A 21,483-nucleotide genomic window follows, 5' to 3' on the forward strand; every position below is an offset into this window, starting at 1 on the left:
AGCCCATTGTGATACCACCATATATGTGTTTTGCCACTTTTTCCGTTGATAATTCATTTATCAGCTCCTCAATTGGTTTGAGAGGCTGAGTGCACCTCCTTCATGCATTCCCTTCAAAAATTCCTTAGATAGAATACATGGAATAAAAGAAAATCATCCATTGAAATTTGTCACCATCTCCTAGTCTAATATTATACTTCAGTTAAGTCAATAATAATGTTTTTATTATAACCTAGAATTACTTCACTTTTTGCTAAAGTCGTTTGCAAAAACAATGAAGATTGCTTGCTTTTAAAATCATAGAAAACATAACAAGACAAGGGCAATTCGAAACACCAGCTCGAACCATATGGAATTCCGCTCCCGTAGTACCGTACCCCAATTTGATAAAGGGCCAAGGCAGATAAGAGTAGGGCAGAAAAAACTAGAATTACTACTATTTTATGCGTATGTTATGCATTTGCCTTTTGTTTAATTTAGCAGACCGACTGAAGGAAAGCGGCGGATATTTTTGGTACCTAAATGCATCAATTAAAAGAATGAGCCCCAATTGGTACAAATCATTAATGTAACATAATTCTAAAAAAGGTGAATATCTATTCGTTCGCAAACTGAAATAACACACTCCATTGCATGAAAAATATTTTATTCTGATATCTACATATTGCTTGCATACCCCTAAGTTCTGATTCTGATGCATTTCATGAAGATCAGATCCTATTCTTGAAATGCACAACTTCACCAAGTGAGTACATATATTATATATTTCAACTAGATTTGAACTCTACAACTATAAAGCAGCAGCGGTGGTGGTAATAATATTCGTAGCAATAGTCAGTCACAGTCAATGTATGGAAATGATGGACGGACAAACAAAGTTCTATGTGTACAGACGGGCAGCATGGCATAACTTATTTATATACTACACAGTATATGTATTTACCGACCTTGGCTCGTGCGTTCAACTCTCCTTCTTATGCAGCATGCGCGTTCCTCGTTCACTGACATCGTGTGTATTCACTTTAACATATATAAACAATAAAGTAGACAGCATACACCGTGTGTGCAACATAACGGGCTACGAATTAAATTTATTAAAGCAACTTTTTTGGTTTTATAAAGAAATTACCTTAAAATAGCCATTAATTCTCCGCTTTGATGGGCAATGCCCTTTTGTTTACCATATCCTACTTTCCTGAAGCTTCAATGGATATCGAGCATTGATGTAAGAGTTCAGCCACTTACCTTCCCATTCAACCTCCAAGACTTTCGTGTTTGCAAAATTTCTGTCTATTGTCCGAATTTGTTGTAAAAAATAATGTTTTTTTTCGTGTTTAAAAAATATTCGAGACGTATTTTATTTTTTTTAAATTGAGGGGTGTCGTGGGAACCCGATAGGAACTATATAGCTTTCATATCTTGGTACCTTAAAAATGTAGCGCTTACTTTTTTATTTAAAGATATTTTTCTGAAAATTTAAGGTATTAATTTTATAAGTCAAATACTTGTTTGATTCTTTAAAGAATTTAATTTTATACCTACTTTTAGATTTTACTGTATGAAATAATTGTAGTATTAGTTTAAAAAAGACATACTTCGGATTTAGTAATCAACCAAATATGTGAGTAGGACTACGTTTGGTTTGATTTGGATGTTGCATTGTTGCATAAAATTGCATCGTACTTACTTGTAACGCTTGTAACACTTGAAAATATTGATGCTACCAGCAAAATTTTGGTAAATGTGTTCATAAAATCACCTAAATAGTCCGTTTTCGGTTGTCTGTCCGCCTGTCTGTCAACACGATAGTTCAAAAACGAAAAGAGATATCAAGTTGAAATTATATCGTACTTGGGGCGTAAAAATTAAGGTTGAGTTGTAAATGAGCAACATAGGTCAAGTGGGTCTTGGGTACTCATCTTGTAAACCGTTAGAGATAGAACAAAAGTTTAAACGTAAAAAATGTTCCTTATAAAAAAAATAGACAATTTTTGTCTGAAACATTTTTTCTTAAACATCACTGTTTACCCGCGAGGGCTCAAATTAGGTGCAAATTTTTTAGTATCTGTTATATGGGAATATTAGTGACATGTGTGTGGCTATCTTAGATTGGATATCTTTATTTATTTACATGACGTTAAAAAAACAAACGATTGGGGGGTCATCAACACTGTCTAAACATGGTATTTCAACAATTTTAATATTGTATAAATAAATTCGTTCATATAATTTTAAGAGATATAAAAACAAATCGATACGAAATTGAAAAATGAAGGTAATAATAGGAAGAAGGATATGTAATAATAATGTAATTTTGTAGTTTTTGGTGTGACAGCTAATAAATAATTATATTATAAATAGTGAAAGCACAGGAAGTGTTAAAACACCCAGTATATACCTACCATACATTTGTATTTTGTAGGTAGTATACCTATAATATTTATACGAACATTTTAAACTGTGTTAGCATGGCATATAGTTTTAGTGTAAGTAAATGAAGTACCACACCCCGCACGATCTACCGTATCATCACAATGTTCAATAGTGTATGCATGTGAATATTCCATTGAATTATTTGAAATAGATAAATATCTACACAATCTAATAATAAACAGGTTTTATTATAAGAAAATGATTTGTAATTATTACGATAATTGTTATAGCATATAATAATAATATATCTAAATATGGAAAATTAATAGGTCTCAATTAGTTCTAGTTACAAATAAAATTACGATTGTTAAATAAATAATCCTGAATAATAACTGACATTTATTCTTTGTTTTCAAATATTTGTCGTGTTTTCATTTCTCAATTGAATTCAATAATTGAAACTTAGAACAACAAGTGAAAACAAACAATTGACTGAGTTAATTGTTAAAATACCATTTATAGACAGTATTGATTACTCTATCACATTACACATATACTTAATTCCAAAAAAACTGCCACAGTTAAAACATTCTAAGCGTACTCATCATATGTTATGTTATAATAGTCGTAATACTTAGAATGTTTTAAAACGAGCATTTTTTTTGACATAGACTATACATACATGTCACACATATATATCTGATATTCCCATATAATGCATATTATATAATTTGTGCTTTCACAGGTAAACAGTGATGTTTACGAAAAAATATTTCAAACAAAAGTTGTTTATTTTTTATAAGTTTTTTCATAATTTACGCTCTTACGGGTAAACAGTGATGGTTACGAAAAAATGTTTGAAACTAAAGTTGTTTATTTTTATATAAGGAACATTTTTTACTTTTAAACTTTTGTTCTATCTCTAACGGTTTACAAGATAGGTCCTACGGACCCAAGACAAGTGCCCTATGCTGCTTATTTACGAACTCGACCTCCCTTTTTACGTCATAAGCACGCTATATCTCTTCAATTTCAGCTTAAAATCTCTTTTCGTTTTTGAGTAATCGTGATGACAGACGGACAGACAGACGACAGACAGACAACCGGAAATGGACTAATTAGATGATTTTATGAACACCTTTACCAAAATCTTGTTCATAGTATCAATATTTTTTAAGCGTTACAAACTTGGGACTTCACTTAGTATAACTTGGTATATTTCATATAAATGGTGTAAAAATATGGGAATTGATATCCACGTTGAAAAAATTTGTTTTCGTAAGTGGAAAAAAAACTTGAGGGTATATTTTCAATACTTCACTGCGCCATGAAGTCATTTTCAAAATTAAGAAAAGGAATTTTTCGATGGAATGTAAATGCATTTTTTTTGAATATTCCAGAATTCAAATTTTGTAATATTTGAGCGTTCTATGCGTAATAATTTTATAAGCCTAATTTTTTTATATTGTGTATTCAACATTATTTGCGTATAGGTACATACATATTCTGTGTAATATCATGTTATGTAAAGTATTACGCAAACCTTTGAAATGCATTTCCCTCTTCTACTAGATATCTATGAAATTAATTTTAATTATCTTTCTCTCTATCTTTCTCGTTTCTACTCTTGAACTAAGTTCCTTTGAATAGTGACCTGTATTAAAAGGATGATTTTACTTTATCAGAAAATTTTATTTCAAATGCTTATAGTTTGCTTTAATAGTATGTTATTTTTATGCGCTAGTGTACTCACTATTTACACTTGAATGTAATGGCCATCCTTTTCTAGTTACACTCAGTGTATTCCACCGACGTAAAAAAAACAACTAATAATTAGCTTTGTGTGTGTAATAGCTTTTAGTCAGAAGGTTACACTTTCATAAAAATTATTTCTCGCAATCTTAACAACCAAAAATTCTGTAATTTCGGGATCTCAGAGCTAACATTATTCTGAGCCTGTGAAAAAATATGCCTCATTTTTCGACAAGTGCATTCATGCTGGAAAAACTGTACACTATACAATTACGGTTTATATAATTGGTATTCTAATAAAGAGCTTAAATTCAAAAAAGAACAGAGCAATTTCTGATTCACGACAATAGAGTTACAATCACAAACTTTTCAACATAAGAATAAGATTTCATTGTCTTCATTTTAGGTCAATTGCAATTTTCAGCTTCCGAATTAATGTCAACCGATGTTAGTTGCACTGTAAATGCATTTTCAAATGGATAGAAATAGGTGATCTTTCCAATATACTTCTTCCAGAATTTTCCAGAGTATTTTTACGTTTTTCAATATTAAATTGTTCAGAATTCAATTTCAGTGTTCCATCATTTCGAATAAAAGCACAATTCCACTGATTCAAACAAAATTTTAAAATAATAACACCTTCTCTGTATGATCAATAAAAATTGAATACTTTCCATCGGAAAATGATTACGTTTTGCGTGAAAGATTAATTTTTTTATTTATTCTTAACAATTTATAATTTTAAATAGTTCCGTAAATTATGAATGTCGTTGAACTGCGCTCTGCTATTGCTCTCCGAATCAATTAGGTACTAACGCAAAAATTCCAAATTATGATCTCTTTTAGTATATTTTGAGCTTTCATATGGTCTTATAAATTTAATATTTAAAATTGCTTTAAGCAGATTAAAAAAGTAATCGCATATTATTTCATTTTAAAAGAATATTTCAAGTATGTAAAACATGATTTTAAAGAGATAGAGTATTTAAAAATTAAATGGGAACCTGTTTTTTTTTTTCGTGGATTTTATGTATTCAGAAAATATAACTGCTATACTTACACATCTACCTGTACATTCTTTAAGATTTGTATCCACTGTAGGTATATGCGTCGTTGTCCGCTGCCAGATTGCCGCCACACTGGCCGACGCGTTCCACTGATTATTCACTGACAAAATGTATATTATTAGGTCTGTTTTGTCTTTTAAATAATATCATACTTTAGAAGCTTATGAGAATTATAAATTAGTTTTATCTGTACTTTATAGTTTTGATACTGGTATGTTTGGTCATTGTCGGTAATTAGCCCATTTTCGGTTGTCTGTCTGTCAACACGATAACTCAAAAACTAAAAAAGATATCAAGCTGACATTTGACATTTTATAGCGTGCTCAGGACGTAAAAAGTTAAGTCGAGTTCGTAAATGAGCAGTAAAGGTCAACTGGGTCTTCCATCTTGTAAACCGTTAGAGATAGAACAGAAGTTTAGAGGTAAAAAATGTTCCTTATAAAAAAATAAACAACTTTTGTTTGAAAGATTTTTTCGTAAACATCACTGTTTAAGTGTTTACCCTTGAGGGCGCCTTAGATCATATATTTTAAATAGATAAGTCCAGTGTATACCAAGTATGTATATTTTGGCGTCACAGAGTAGATTAACAAAGATGAAAATACAATATTTAAACAGCTGACGGGGAACACCATTTTGGAGGCCTGGTATTCAATGCGCATGATCGTATAACCGGAATCAGTTGCTTCAATGATGTGTTTATATTTCAAATGCACATGTGCTTAAAATAAATAAATAAAATTTTATTTTGTTTTAACGTTCAAACGAGTAATATTGTTAGATAATTTTGTGTTAATTCTATGATACAAATTTTTTTAAATTGTCAAATGGTAATTTGTTCAAAATATACTGTTTTAACTTTATTTAAAAGTGGTATAATCTTATTTTAAATACGCGCCAGGATATTATGTTGTATATTAAGACATGCGTATTATGACCGGGCCTCGACATTTACTATCCTTGTCAATCTACTTTGAGACGTGGTTCTCACTCTGTTGGCAATTCCAGTAGTAAATTTTCAAAGGAGGGCGCCTATATATAGTATGTATTTTATGGGTATATCAGTTCTGTGTGACTATCTAAGAGTGCCTATCTTTCTTTACTTACATAACGTAAAAAAAAAAAAAAAAAACGATTCTGTTTTCAACAATAACCTCAGTCAATTGTTTGTTTTTCCACTTGTTTCGTTTTCCTTTCAGTAAAAAAAAGTAAGTAGCTAAACGTACCTCATATATAATGAAGTCTTTTCTTTTCAGGTACTTACTTTGTTGTTTGACACTATATTACACAAAGTTGAAAGTTTAGTGAGCTTATAGGTGACCTTGTATTTGAGTCCATTGACCAATCTATATGCATCTCTGTTGCATGTATCATTTTATAATGTGTAACCTATATATAGATATCTTTATCTGGCCTGTATATATATACTTACACTGACTTATATGACTGAAGAATACATTCACATGCATAATATACGTTTTTTTTTTATTATTTAAAACAACTTGTTTCACTTACTTACTATCAAATGTACTTATTTATCAGTGAAATAGTGAAATACTCTCCGTATTTTTATATGTGGTGTTATCACAACGAATGTGTTATCGTTAAAATGTGTTGAAAGTGGTGGATAATGTATGTTATAGATCAATTTGTCATCACTTCAAATAAATAAATGAAGGTGATAGTGATATTAGGTTTGGTTGATACTATTTGATGGCAAAAAATAGAACTAAATACTGTGTCATTATATTTACAGTCATTCTATAAAAAAATATTCAACAAAAATTCATTTATTTGAAGTGAGATTTTTTCCAAGGTATTCGACATCATGTCGATAAAACATTCTCATTTTAAATAATTGTCGATTTAAACACTTTATCAAATAACAAAAAATTTCAAATAAAGTATAAGAATGAATTTTTGTTGAGCTGTAATCGTAGAGAATGTTAATCATATTTATTTTTAACTTTATAAAGAATGTACGTAATGTGTTATATGAATAAATTTAGCTACTGACGATGGTTGCGTTGCAATCGAAATATCGATATTTAGCGAAATGCATCTCTTTTTACAAAAATTTCTTAATATACAATTTTACTTCGAGTATCATAATATTTATTTCAATAACTATTCAAATAAATGGTGTAATCTTAAGTCTTCCAAATTAAAAATACTGATGATTTATAACTGAGACGTTCAATTACAAATAAGAAACTAGGATATTAACTAATTTTGAATTTCAATTGTTACATGTGCATACATAAAATTGATCAAGCATGAACTGTTATGCACCAACGGCTCCAAAAAAATAAAAATTAAACCCATTAATTTTGATGGGCTTTATTCTTCAAATTCACACCAAAAAAAATTATTTGTTTGATTTGTATTAAATTTATTTTATGTAAATTTAAAGCTAACATTTTGTCATTAACAAAATAAGCGATTATCGAATGATTGTGATCGAATATTTGATTTCAGAATGATTGAAATCAGAATGATTGAATGATTGAGGGCTATTTCAGCGTTTTTGAGGTTTACATAAGTACCATTTTCCAATTTTAAACATACATAATATTCATTTTGAGGAGGTAAATTTTCAAATACGCAAGGTGGTGTACCTTGAATCTAACAACAGCGAGACACTACACAAATATTCCATATTTGATAGTACTCTAAGTAGTACATCTTACCCTTCACATGTAGTGTAAATATAAGCAAACGAAATAACGTCTAAATTGAGTAGTCTACAATATTCTCAATTTCTCAAATATAAATAGTCAATCATATGGTATTATACAAAAAACAAGTGAAAACAAACAATTGACTGAGTTAATTGTTGAAATACTATGTATAAACAGTATTGATTACTCTGTCACATTACACATACATACATGTCACACATATAACCCTGATATACCCATATAATACATACTATATAATTTGTGCTCTTACGGGTAAACAGTGATGTTTGCGAAAGAATGTTTCAAACAAAAGTTGTGTATTTTTTTATAAGGAACATTTAAACTTTTGTTCTATCTCTAACGATTTACAAGATGGTCCTACGGACTCAAGACTCAATTGACCTATGTTGCTCGTTTACGAACTCGGCCTCACTTTTTACGTCTTCAGCACGCTATAAAATTTTCAGCTTGATATCTCTTTTCGTTTTTGAGTTATCGTGATGACAGACGGACATACGACAGACAGACAGACAGACAACCAGAAATGGATTAATTAGGTGATTTTATGAACACCTATACCAAAATTTTCTTCATAGCATCAATAGTTTTAAGCGCTACAAACTTGAGACTAAACTTAGTATACCTTGGTATATTTCATATACATGGTATAAAAATTACATTTTGATGTTAAGTTTAGTGTGTACTGTGTAGTATCTAATAATAGTATTATCAAACCTAGATAAGAGGGTAAACTTTAAATATCACCCTTATCTAACTATTATCACTCATAGTCATATGCAAGAACCCTCCTAAATCTAATATACTTCGCACATACACTGCACTTCACAATAAATAGTAATAATAATAATAGTTTATTGTCAAGTTCCCTTAATATATATTTATAAATAAATATATATAAAAGCTTAGATTTTTTTTTGTATAATATCACAAAATATATAAATTACATATAAATTCTATACAAGTACACGTACATCTGGTCATATCATTTTTAGATATATTTGGTATATAATATTGTAAAACAAGATTTATCTGATCAACATATTTACGTGCACAACTGCATGATTCCCACAGTTATCATTTTTCACAGATATGTTATATATTTGTGTAGGTGCTGACCGGGATTGAGTAAGCAAAAAGCTACAACGATCGGATTTTTAACAGACTTTTAAATTAACCTCTAACTTTTGTGGATATTATCGGCTCAATTGACTTTAACTCTGTATCGTCTTATAAAAGACTTAAAATATCTCACGAAAATGGATATTATAAAATATTAGTAGTTGTTAAAAACTTTATATCTAAAATAGGGCCACTAAGAATAAATCGGATGGATAAAAGTTTCTAATGATTAATCATGACATGAAGATATCAAAATATAAAATTAATTTTTATAAAATATAAGGATTATTATTATTTTTTTAGAATAAATTCTTTAAAATTATACATCCGGACACATGACAGCAAACACTAATCAGATGTATTTTAAAGGTTCTACATCAAGTCATATGAAAGGTAAGTAAGCTTACAAATACAAAAACATGTTAACTTGCAAATACTTGTAAACTTGCATATGCAAACATGATTGTATGTCACGGTTTGATGTCATTCAGGACGACATGATACTCTACACTGTTTTAGAAGTAAATTTGAATTGGTGTTTTAAAATGCAAAATAAAACTTTCTTGGTGTAAATCAGATCTAGGTGTAAAAATGAATTTGTACATTTTTTTTTTTTTTTTTTTTTTGTACATATCCTCTATCTTGATGTAAAGGTTAAAAAGCGTTGATTTACATTAAATAAATAAAAATCGTCTCCGGTTTTTTATATACTCAACTCCAATGGGTTTCTAGCCTTTTTAGTATGTAGAACGATAGTCGATATATAAAAGTTTTCTGATATAGAGTAAGAGCCAGCGCCTGCCAGACACACATTAAAGTATAAAAGCTGAAATTTTTTTTGCGTATTCTCACTGGTGTAGGGACCAATCTTTGGGGGCTACAAACCTTGACTAACGGTTCCTTCGGTAGGTAGCAGGTAATCAGGGGCGCAGTACCCGAGCTCGCTCACGTTAAAGTATAAAAGCTGAAATTCACACAGAGTGTTCAAATGACCATTTTAAGTCAATATTGAAAAAGACATATCAATCCATCCAACTAACATTAGAAGACATATCGGTCAAATATTCAATAAGTAAATCGTCATAGTTGTATAAGCCATAAACGGTTAGTGATACAAAAAAAATTAGTTTACAAAAAAGTAGGTAATTTAATTATCTACAATAAAAGTTATTACCATTTTTGGCCTAAAGCGCACGGTTATGGAGATATAGCCTAAAACGGTTTTCCTTAAAATGGAGGCACTTCCCCCGCTTATTTTTGTAAGGATTTTGTGCTTATACATTCAGTACGTGATACTGAACATATTTAAATAATAAAATAACTCTTGCAGTGAAATAAGTTCATAATCATGGAAGAATTGTGTATTTTTGCATTTGACCTTCTACCACGTCTGGGGGAGTGTTAACCCCTTCGGATTGATCTGTCTTTTTCAATATTGACTTAAAATGGTCATTTGAACACTCTGTGTGAATTTCAGCTTTTATACTTTAACGTGAGAGAGCTCGGGTACTGCGCCCCTGATTACCTGTTACCTACCGAAGGAACCGTTAGTCAAGGTTTGTAGCCCCCAAAGATTGGTCCCTACACCAGTGAGAATACGCAAAAAAAAATTCAGCTTTTATACTTTAATGTGTGTCTGGCAGGCGCTGGCTCTTAGTCCAATAGAAGAGTAGACCTATAACATGGATCAGTAGTTACATTTAGTCTTTTAAATTGAATTTTTTCACTTTTTCCTTTATTGATTGAAGATTCTTAAATTATATAATAGATTCTAAGAAGGTATTAATTTTAAAATTTATCAGATATAGACAGAAATTGAAAACATTGGGCAGTATTGAATATGGGCAAATACGAGTTTAGGGTTCTATATCCAAAATAAGTAGAAAAGAGACAATAATCTTCAAAGGGCTTAGTAGATTTTCTTGAAACATAGCTCTAAGAACACTCTCGATCAAATTAACTTTCAAAGAAAAAAAAATCAAAATCAGTTAATTCATTTTAGGAGCCCCAAATGAATCGAACAAACCTAATTTATGTTGGAGGTTTCTTTAAATTTTTAATATTTGGTTATTGAATCCATTTCCTAAATCTTCGTTATAAATTCCTAATCGCTATTTATATAATTTCATTACACTTGATTCTTTTTATTAAATTGTATGAATTTGAACATATTTGGCATAAATTAATTTTATGCAATGTAAATGAATTTTAGCCTCATTCGGAATCCGACTTACTCTCTTTAGTTACCCTCTAGAATTTTTGCTTGAAAAATTTCCATTATAGGAAGTGGTCAGTGATAAGATATGATATTGTTCGGATATTATGGAAGAATAATATTAGTGCCTTCGTAATCTTGCCTTATACATTTTTGATTATGACCAAATATCTGTAACTGTATACTTAATAATTCGAATTTTAATTATATAAAATCTAATAAATTACGCGTGAAAATGAGGTAATTGTACGGAAATTTTTATGGTTCTTAACATCCTGTTAAGTTCATTATATAATCAATATTTTTCAAACTTTATATAAAAATTTCCCCCTGCCATTCAGTGAATTTTATTTTAATATTTTCTCCGAAAATATAAACTTATGCACTATATCGAAGGTCAACGGCGAAGGGTGGATTGTGTTGCAAATCAATTCCATGGCTTTTAGAACACGATTTATAGAGTTATGGAATATCTGGGAATGTTCGAATGTTTGGTCTTCCAAAGTTTACTGTACAAATCGATGTTATAAACGAAGTTTCATTTTAGCAATTTAGAAGTATTTTCCAGAGGAAAAACACTTTTTTCGATATTTTTATGGCACATCTGCACAGCTCTAGCTAGAAGGCTAGAAATTGATTAGTAAGTTTGAGCTGCGAGTATTTCCAAAAGGTGTGCAGTTGTTTGAAGACAATTGACATTTTTGACAAGACAAAAAGTTCATTTCAATTAAAAACATTTCACCCTTAATTTTCGTCTAATTTGCGACAAAATATGACATTAATTACAGAGTACTGCTGCTCACTAGTTTCTTTTTAAGTTTCACATAGAAGTGTCATTCGTTTTGGCTGATTGCACATATATATTATGATGTACGCACCGTGGGTGGTAAGTACAGATGGGTGAGTCTAATGATCAGAGACATGCATGGATGTGCTTGGTGGATTTTTTACTGTATGCAAGAGTAAAGAATAAAACGCAGTGACTGTATATAGTACACTTACACACCATTCAACTCACTTGCTACAAAGTATAATATTGAACCTAGAAGAACAACAAATACTATCACTCCTAGACTATGATGTTGCTATTGCTATAACTCTCTAGCTCAACTTGAAAACCATTCTGTATAATAATAATAGCACAATAGCACATACATGCAGGTCATCAACCTGTAACAGGTTATATGTACACAATCCTTCCTACAACATTGGTTATATTATTTCTATGTACTTTTAACTATTTACAGGATACAAAAATCTGAAGTTCAACTGTAAACAAGTAACAAACTAATAACAAGAATTATTCATTAGTACTTACTTATGTTGTTTAGTTCTTTTTCTATGTTCCTCAGATATTATTTTCTTTTGCTATAAATATTTACAGGCTACGAAATACTTTATATTGAAAAAAATTTTAAATAATAACAACCTCATCTTGAAGTTGGCCGTTTCATATTGAAATAAAGTAAAAATACTTTCAAACAATTGCCTAACGTTTGGAACAAGTACAGCTAAATATTTGTATTTACAATAGAATGGGATTGAATTTAAAATATGAATTTATTGATACAAAATCACTGAAGTTAAATAAGCAAAATCATTATTTCTATGAAAGAGATTGATTTTTGTTTAACGTCATGCATTTTATTGATGGAAAATAAAATTGTACTTAGTTGGGATATCAATCATGTAAATAAAGCGAATCGATGAATCAAAAGAAAATTTCTTTGCTTTTGATTTTAATAGAGTATTTGGTTATTATGATCGCATATTTATCATGTCTAGTCCATATTTGATTGAGGCAACTTCATGAAGATTGTTGTTACCGGTTAACAGAGAGTTTGAAATAAACAGATTGATAATTTTTATAAAATTTACTATATAAGCTGTAGACTTAAACACCAAAATCAATAGTAATTCATATGTCGCTGGTTCACATCTGACTTGAAGAAATTTAATTTTTTTTAAGTAAACCTATTAGCAAGTACAAATCTTTTATTTTTTTTTTACCTGCGCTTGTAGTTGTGACAATCACATCAGTATTTTGTTATAATATTTATAAGTGGTAGAACCAATAAAAAAAAAAGATTTGAAAGAGTTTTGAAATACATAGTTTTAAACAATATTAATTGACAGTTTATTACTTTCATACAAACAATACATGCGTTTGTGTCAACTTCACCACTCATCTCCGTACGATCTCGCGATGAGGTTGATACAACCTTATATCGGTTGGTGTTAAGAATTTTTTTTCAGTGAATAAAAGTAGTTATGCCTAAAAGTTCCAATCGATCTGTGTATTTTAATTTAGAAATTTAATTTAATGTCCATAATTACGAAAAATTAAGAGCTTTTCTAATATGAGTCGTTCTATATAATATACATTGAAATCCGTAATATCATACGATAATGAATTAGTGCAAGAATCTGTAAATAATTTTAAACTAACTTTACCCAGATATGAGACTGCGCAGGTATTTACTTCTGGTACATTTCTAAAACAACAATTGAACTCGTTATTGATACGTTGCGATGAAAACATTCCCTTTGTTATTGTTTTCAATGTAGACATAAATTATTATCACGATTTGGCAGCAGTAAATGATGACAGGTGTCATGGATATATTTTATTATTGCTTTTTGTTCATCGCTGGGAGAAGTTTTGTTGATTTTGTAATATTTTTGCAATGAATTGTTGTGTTTTTTTAATGCATTTTCAATACCACTAATAAATATTGTTATTTATAAACAAAAACGAAAACATATGTTAAGATATACACGCGATTTTTATGTTAAATTAACAGTCTTCGTTGATGATCGGCTGCCCTAGTAATTTAAGACATAAAAAAGACATTTTATTTTAACAGAATTTTTTTCTCAGCAGAAGAAAGAGCATACTATTTAATCCCAAAAGTTCCAGAAATTTTTGACCGTTTAAAACACGAAATAATTATGCCTACGTTCCCAATTTTGATCAATTTACGTCAAAATTAATATCTCGAAAACGAAAATTTATATCTAGAAATTTTTTACTTATTTTATTCTATAAACATTCCTTTCAACTCTCAAAACAGGGAGTTGTTTTACATGCTTTAAATGAGGAAATCGCGAATTTTGCAATACACGGCTGTAAAGGTAGTTTGATCGCTCTTAGCTCGAAAACTAACCGTTAACAAATTTTGTAGCCATGAGAGATATAAAAAATGGTCATTAAAAGTATATTTAACCCCCGAACTAAAAAAAAAGGGGTGTTATAAGTTTGACCGCTGTGTGTGTCTCTGTTTGTCTGTGGCATTGTAGCGCCTAAACGGATAAACCGATTTTTTTTTATTTTTTTTTTTATTTGAAAGAAAATTTAATGAAGAGTGTTCTTAGCTATGTTTTAAGTGCGAAAGGTTCCGTACCCGAAAAAATTAAAAATTGGCGACGATCTTCCAAATCGATTCAGTTTGCAAAAGGTTTTAAGAGAAAAGGCTATTTAATAGAGAGTATTCATAGATATGTCTCAAATGCGTGCTTAGGGTTCCGTAGTCCCAACATTTGTCGAGGGTTTTTCAAATTTCGTAAATTTTACATTGTAACAATTATCAAATTCAATATACCTCCAAGGTAATCGATCATTAATAGGTTTTCGGAACTGATTTTAGCAAAAAATTCAATCCTGACTGCGTATTCGTACCCACTATTCTGCTTGTTTGAATATATATTAGTCAAAAGATTTGTGAATAAAAAGTACGCCCTTCGAAAGCATTACCGTAATAAATATTTTTAAAATTGTGGTAACCTTTAAATAGACATTTAATAAAAAAGGGTAGATACAATCAGCTGTCGAAAACATAATTTTTGTTTGTTAAAAAAAAGGGACGCGTTCGACTTTAACTTATATGGTTTCTGTGACTTTAAATAAAAGGGATTGAAACATAAGTGTAATACATTAAAGTTACCTATTACCATACATATGTGAAGAAAAAAAAACAGTTCTGAAAATACTAATTATTTATTTATGTATTTTAAATATATCTTATTTTAAATTCACACTTTAAAACACCACCTTGATATTTGTTTTTTTCATGATAATAAGTTTATATAAATTTGCATGTTTCTTTTCAAGTATAAAGTGATCTATGAAAAATGATAAACATTAATAAATAAACTTATAACACTTTTTCTTAAATCAATATCAAAGTGATGGTCAAGGACATCAGATGACATGAAAAGGATACTTAGAGAGCTATCATTTTTTGGGACAAATTTTGGGAAATATTTTAATTGAAATTGAAATATTTGAGTTGATTTTGTTCTTTTGAATTATTGTTTTAAATTACCTAATTATTTTACCATTTCACTTTTCGAAATGAATTGAACCAGGTTTTTTTGACCATTCATTTCCATAGTAATTATTTATATGTCATGCCTTTTCTAAACTGAATCAATTTTGAAGATCATCGCCAATTTTTTAGTTTTTTCGGATACGGAAACCTAGCTCGCACTTGAAACATGCTAAGAAGAAAGCTAAGAACACTCTCTATTAAATTACCTATCAAATGAAACAAAAAAATTAAAATCGGATCATCCGTTCATGCGCTACGATGCCACAGACAGACAAACACACACACACACATGGCGGTCAAACTTATAACACCCCTTTTTTATAGTTCGGGGGTTAAAAATGATTTTATATGGTATCTTTGAATATAAATTCATTATTCAAGGAATTGGAATTCTGAAAAAAAAAGCTTTTCTTTTTTTTTTTTGCAAAAAATTGAAAGATCATATATAAGTTTTATAAGAAAACTGTTTTATCAAATTCAAAAGAGAATGAAGTTAGACTATGTCTTAATAAATTCTGGAAATTTTAGGGGGGTGTATTTCCTATGTAATAATAATTAAAGCTGTACAATTAAGGTAAGCGGTATCAAGACATATATATATAAACGGAGATACTCTTAAAATGTGGTTCTTAAACCAACTTATCCAACTTATTGCCTATAGTTGATCACTTTGTATTTAAATATTCGTAAACTTAAAAGACATGAAAATGTTTTGTAAATACGCAACAAGTATTTAACACCTGGTAATCATTTTAAATATAATTTAGTAGACATTAAATAAAAATACAACACACACATGCATGTTTTAATACATTTTAAATATATGTAATATTAGGTCATTGAAAAACTTAAAATTATATCAATTTAAAACAATTTTACAATAAAATTTCAAATATGCCCCAATCTATCAATTAGCCTAGATCAATTTTTGTAACATAAACATAAGATTTGGCTAAAATTCAGTCATACTGGGCTAAAATGTCCTATCATCATGTAAACCACATTTTCCATATGTTCGGTTAGGATGAAAACAGCATAGTGGAATACTAGCTTACTCTCATAGCTTTAAAGCTGGACTTCTAGTAGATAGTAGATTGCCTTCTTATCGACAAAAAATACAGCCTCATACATAGTTACTCTTATAGAAAACTTTAAATGAAAATTTTATCTCTCTAAATTTCCACAACTAACAAAATTTATAAGCATCCGCCTGCCTTTAGAGATAATCATACATTTCTTACAATGAAATAGTCCGTCGATATAGGTGATAATTTCCTAATAGGTAATAAATATTATAATTAAAATATTTTAATTAAAAAGAAATATAATTATCACATGATAAATATCTAGTAATTTTTCAATTAAAATATAAAATTAAAATTAGTGGAAGAATGAAAAACATGAAAAAATTGTACAAAAATCAATGTTAAATATACATTCAAGTCATAAATATTAGTACCGGTTTGATACACTTGATGGCGATAGTTAACAGGTGAGATCAGATAGTTCTTAAAAATATATAGTGAAGTGCATTTGTTTTTGTTTTTTTTTTTTTTTTTAAGATTTCCATCTCTTTCCTCAAGTTCTTTATCTTTGTTATAAAAAGTAAACTTGTATTATGAGTGGTCACTGCATAGCACTCACTAAGTCCGTTCTCATGTTATTCAACTCGGAACAACGACAAACGACTAACACATAGAATACCATCTGTAATTTATTTTTAGTCTTGTTTACGACCAAAACTTGAAATGAGTTCATTCTTAATTTTATGTTTAGACATTGTAAGAATTTCAAGTTAAATCTATGCTCAATGTTTTCAGAACACCAGGAGTATATTTTCTAATGAAAGAGACTCCGTTGTTTGTGTCGACAATTTTTATCCAGTTTTGTTTTTTCCAAAGAATTTAAGCTAAAAATAGGAATACAAATTTTGATGTACGTAACCTCCTTCCGTCATATCACACTGATTTTAAGTAAAATTGTGCCTCGACAAACAAAATTTTCAAAGATGTGCATCCTTTATTATAACAAACTGAATCTAAAAATAGAATTCCTAAATGGCAATGAGCCGGAAGATAAATCATTTTCAAAATCACCACAATAAAAACAAAAATAACACTTCTAATGATCAAAATGCTTCTAAGCAGAATTGACCCAGTCTGACCATTTTGGAATTATAATTTGAATCGAAAAACCGTGTAAAACAAATAACAATGGATTTCTAGATCGCATGAACGAATGAGTCAAATAGCATTTTAATTTCTCGAACTAACTTCCTGATTCCCTGAAGAACCCATGAATACTAAGATTGCATCTACCTGATATAATAACGGAGATCGAAAACGGGCCACGAAATAGAAATTTGAATGGTGGAAGTGCAGAGAAGACATGCTTGATTGGCCTGAGCAATTTTTTGTAGTCTTAAATTTAAAACGTACAAAATAAATTCGTCATTTTGTACTTTTTAGTCCTCATGCTTTCTTAATTCTTTTAGACTATATCTATTTATATTATACCCGAGTATAAATCAGACATGGGCAAACGTGTCTTAGAGAAGTCATTCAGACTTCTGTAATTAACATACGAGTAAGACAGTGATACCCTAACCAGTGACAACCAAAAATACGAGTAAGACAGAGAGACAACATTTTTTTCTACCTATCGAATGACTATTAGAGAAACTGAGATAGGTAGAAGAGTGGAATACCCGTCTCGCTTCCTTCTCTATGAGCAATGCGGACCCACAATAAAATTTGTGGCACACAATAAAGTTATAACAATGGCGACTTCGGCTTTAAGATAACTCGCCCATGTCTGATATAGATATTGTAATTTCAAGCTCATGCATTTTTTACACAATACACAGTGTATGAAGATAACCAATGAATATTATATATTAAATATCCTATATTCTCTAACACACAATAACTCTATTTCTTTCTCAATTGTTACCTATCTCTTTCACACATACATTATACATATTCATGTAGCATTTCTCCTCCACTTCTCTTTGTTTTGTATAATAAATATAATACAAAATGTTGTGTATATATAATACATATATGTAGATATATGTTATGTACCGTAAATGAAATCAACAGTTTCATTTTACTTTTGGTATATTCACTTTTTTTTTTTTTTAATAATATTATGCGATTCACATAATAAATTCACCGTCACCGGTACTTATTTAATTATATTATAATATGTATTACTTAAACAATGCTATATTCTATGTCATATTATATTTAAATTATTTTGAATATTTATTTAAACGATAAATTTAAAATGAAATGTGCTATTCAATTCTTGATATACTTGTCAATGTTTATTTATACTACCAAGAGCATCATACACAGGCAAAATTTGCACAATGAGAGCATAGCACGATTTGGGCAATCGCAGAATTACGTTAATAATGCGTTATCAATTGTATTTCGTTCAAAACTTTATCTACGTCTTTTTTTAAATGTTTTTTTAAATTACATAAATAGATAGGCAACTCTACTGAACATGAAATGTTGTTCCAAAAGCCCCCTGGAGTAAGGCCCATAGAGTGAACTATTCTTTTAAAAATGGTGGGACTTAGGTATTATTTGAATTATTTCTATTCAGTTTATCATTTTTTTGTACTTATTTGTCTTCTAATAAATAAAGTGAGTTTTTTTTTTTAAATAAAATAAAAAGAAAAATAAAATAAAATAATAATTTATTGAAATATTTGAAACAAAATAGCGTTTATTTTAATATTAACATATTTAAAATTATTTACTAGTTTGATGAAAGTTAAATGCAATGTTAAACCATTTTAGTTCGTTAATAGTCAAAAATAATCACAAATAACCACGACCTAAAGGTAATCAACACGATTTACAAGACGTAAACACTAAAATAAAGTCGACCTAAACTAAATTACACTAATTAGTTAATGAACACAATGAAAACGCGCATTTGATCCGTGCATAACCGATAATTCCGTAAATATTTGTGTGTTCTATCATCTTATTAATGTTTTCGCGAAGCGCTAATTTCGGTTCTAATGATTTTTTTCTATTTACGAAAAAAATTGGGGTTGTAGAGTGACAAAATGATTAATTTTTCTTCGTATCTATAATTCATAATCTTATTCAAATATTTGTTTATAAATAATAAAAAGGATAATTTTTCTAGGTAACATAGAGACAAATTGTCCTTGTCATATTTGTTTTTTTTTTTTTTACAAAAAGGACTAAGTACCCATATGCTTGTAATATGCGTCTTTATTGTTAGACTGGTTTCTATGTAAATAATAAAAAATCCTTAGGTATTTAACTTGAACCCTAACGTTCATAAAGTCGGAACTTTACTATAATTACTCTAAAATTTTAAAATAAATAAATATACCTAGGTACCATAAAAACAAGAATACTAGATTATTTTTATATACCTTTTCACAAATAATATTATTTTTTTAACAGTAAGGAGACATTTTTTTTTTTAGCCAAATGGTAGATGTAGATTGTAGATGCAATATGACATAGAAAAAATTTTAAGGATAGAATAGTTCGAAATATATGCAGTTGAAATTAAAACCCTCTAAAAATTTACTGAATATACACACTAAAAACGAAATTTCTGTGATTTAACTTTGTTATTTAGAGGGTGACAAAAAAATAAAGTTTTTAAACCTAGATCGAGTTACTCGAGTGTCGAATTTATTAAAATCGAGTTTTTCGGTTTCGTGTTTAAATTTTCGTATTTCAAAATTTTTTTTTGCTTAGCGTTTGAGGTAAAAAAAAGTCAATACTTACTAATCGCAAGAAATTTGAAACTCTCGAAAAGATTGAAATTTTTTTTTTAAAGATCGAAACATTGCATGCAAAACAGCATTCTTTGCTGGAGGAGTAATTGATTTTTATTTATTTTTCTGAATGAATGTTTAGACCTTTATAGTTAAGGCCATATTAAGGCCAAAACGGCTCTAAAAATAGTTCTAAAACCTAATGCAGAAAAAAATGAATATTCACATTGTACAAACATCATACTCCAGACGCTATCCAGAAATCTCGTATGTTTATTAAGGAGGTCTTCGAATTTTTTGGTCACCTACCAAATTTCTGGTTTTTTATAAGCTCTGCTCAGTATGACTTGAATGCGAATCTTATGGATAGCGTTTTAAGTATCAGGTTTTTGTTATGATTAGTAAAAAAATTTTTTCATTCCACTATTCTGAATGAATTTCTAATATTTTTCGTAAGTGCATTTTTCGACATAGCAACTCGTTTTAAATTGATTAATTTTATCTCGTTATTAAGTAACTTGTAAATTTGTTTTACCTGTATAATTTTTATACCTGTATCAGCTGGAATATGAATTATATTTAAAACATATTTGCAAATTGCAATATTCATAGTTTATATCTAATAAAAGTAAAGCTAGATTAGATTACAGAGGAGTACTTAAAATTTTTTTCAAAATTAAAAGTGGGGTACTTTTTTAAACAGAATATTTTTAAAAATATTATCGCCTGATGATAATATATATTATCAATTTTCCACTCTTATTTTTAATAGTTTATTTTTGAAAATAACATTTGCCCTCGATATAAGCGATTTTTGAGAAGTGTTTCTCCTCATTTTTGTATTCCACAATTTGTTAAATAGTTTTTTTGACTCTTAAAGCATAATCAGGTTTAGTTTTTCTATTTTTCCCCTCCAAAAATAATTTTTTTTATTGTTAACAAAATGAAATATTTATGTGATGTTTATTCAAGACTTTCCCTACTTTCCTTTTCCTTTGGCTAACTCTCTGAAAAGCCCGAGGAAAGTGAAACGGACAACAGAAAAAGAAAAGTATTTTACCAAATTTTGTAAGTTCAATAAGTTGATGCCCTATCTCAAAACTCATAATTAAATGTCCTATAAAATGATTTACTTAAAAATATT

The 21,483-nt window shown here is 29.1% G+C and overlaps 1 protein-coding gene across 2 annotated transcripts in view; it reads left to right on the plus strand.

Annotated features, from left to right (window-relative positions):
- Nucleotides 1-21,483, plus strand: part of LOC123293692 (probable serine/threonine-protein kinase nek3) — a 191,040-nt gene that overhangs the window by 163,705 nt on the left and 5,852 nt on the right. The window lies entirely within an intron of this gene.

The sequence above is a fragment of the Chrysoperla carnea genome, chromosome 2 (assembly GCF_905475395.1).
Source record: "Chrysoperla carnea chromosome 2, inChrCarn1.1, whole genome shotgun sequence".
Taxonomy (NCBI): Eukaryota; Metazoa; Arthropoda; class Insecta; order Neuroptera; family Chrysopidae; genus Chrysoperla; species Chrysoperla carnea.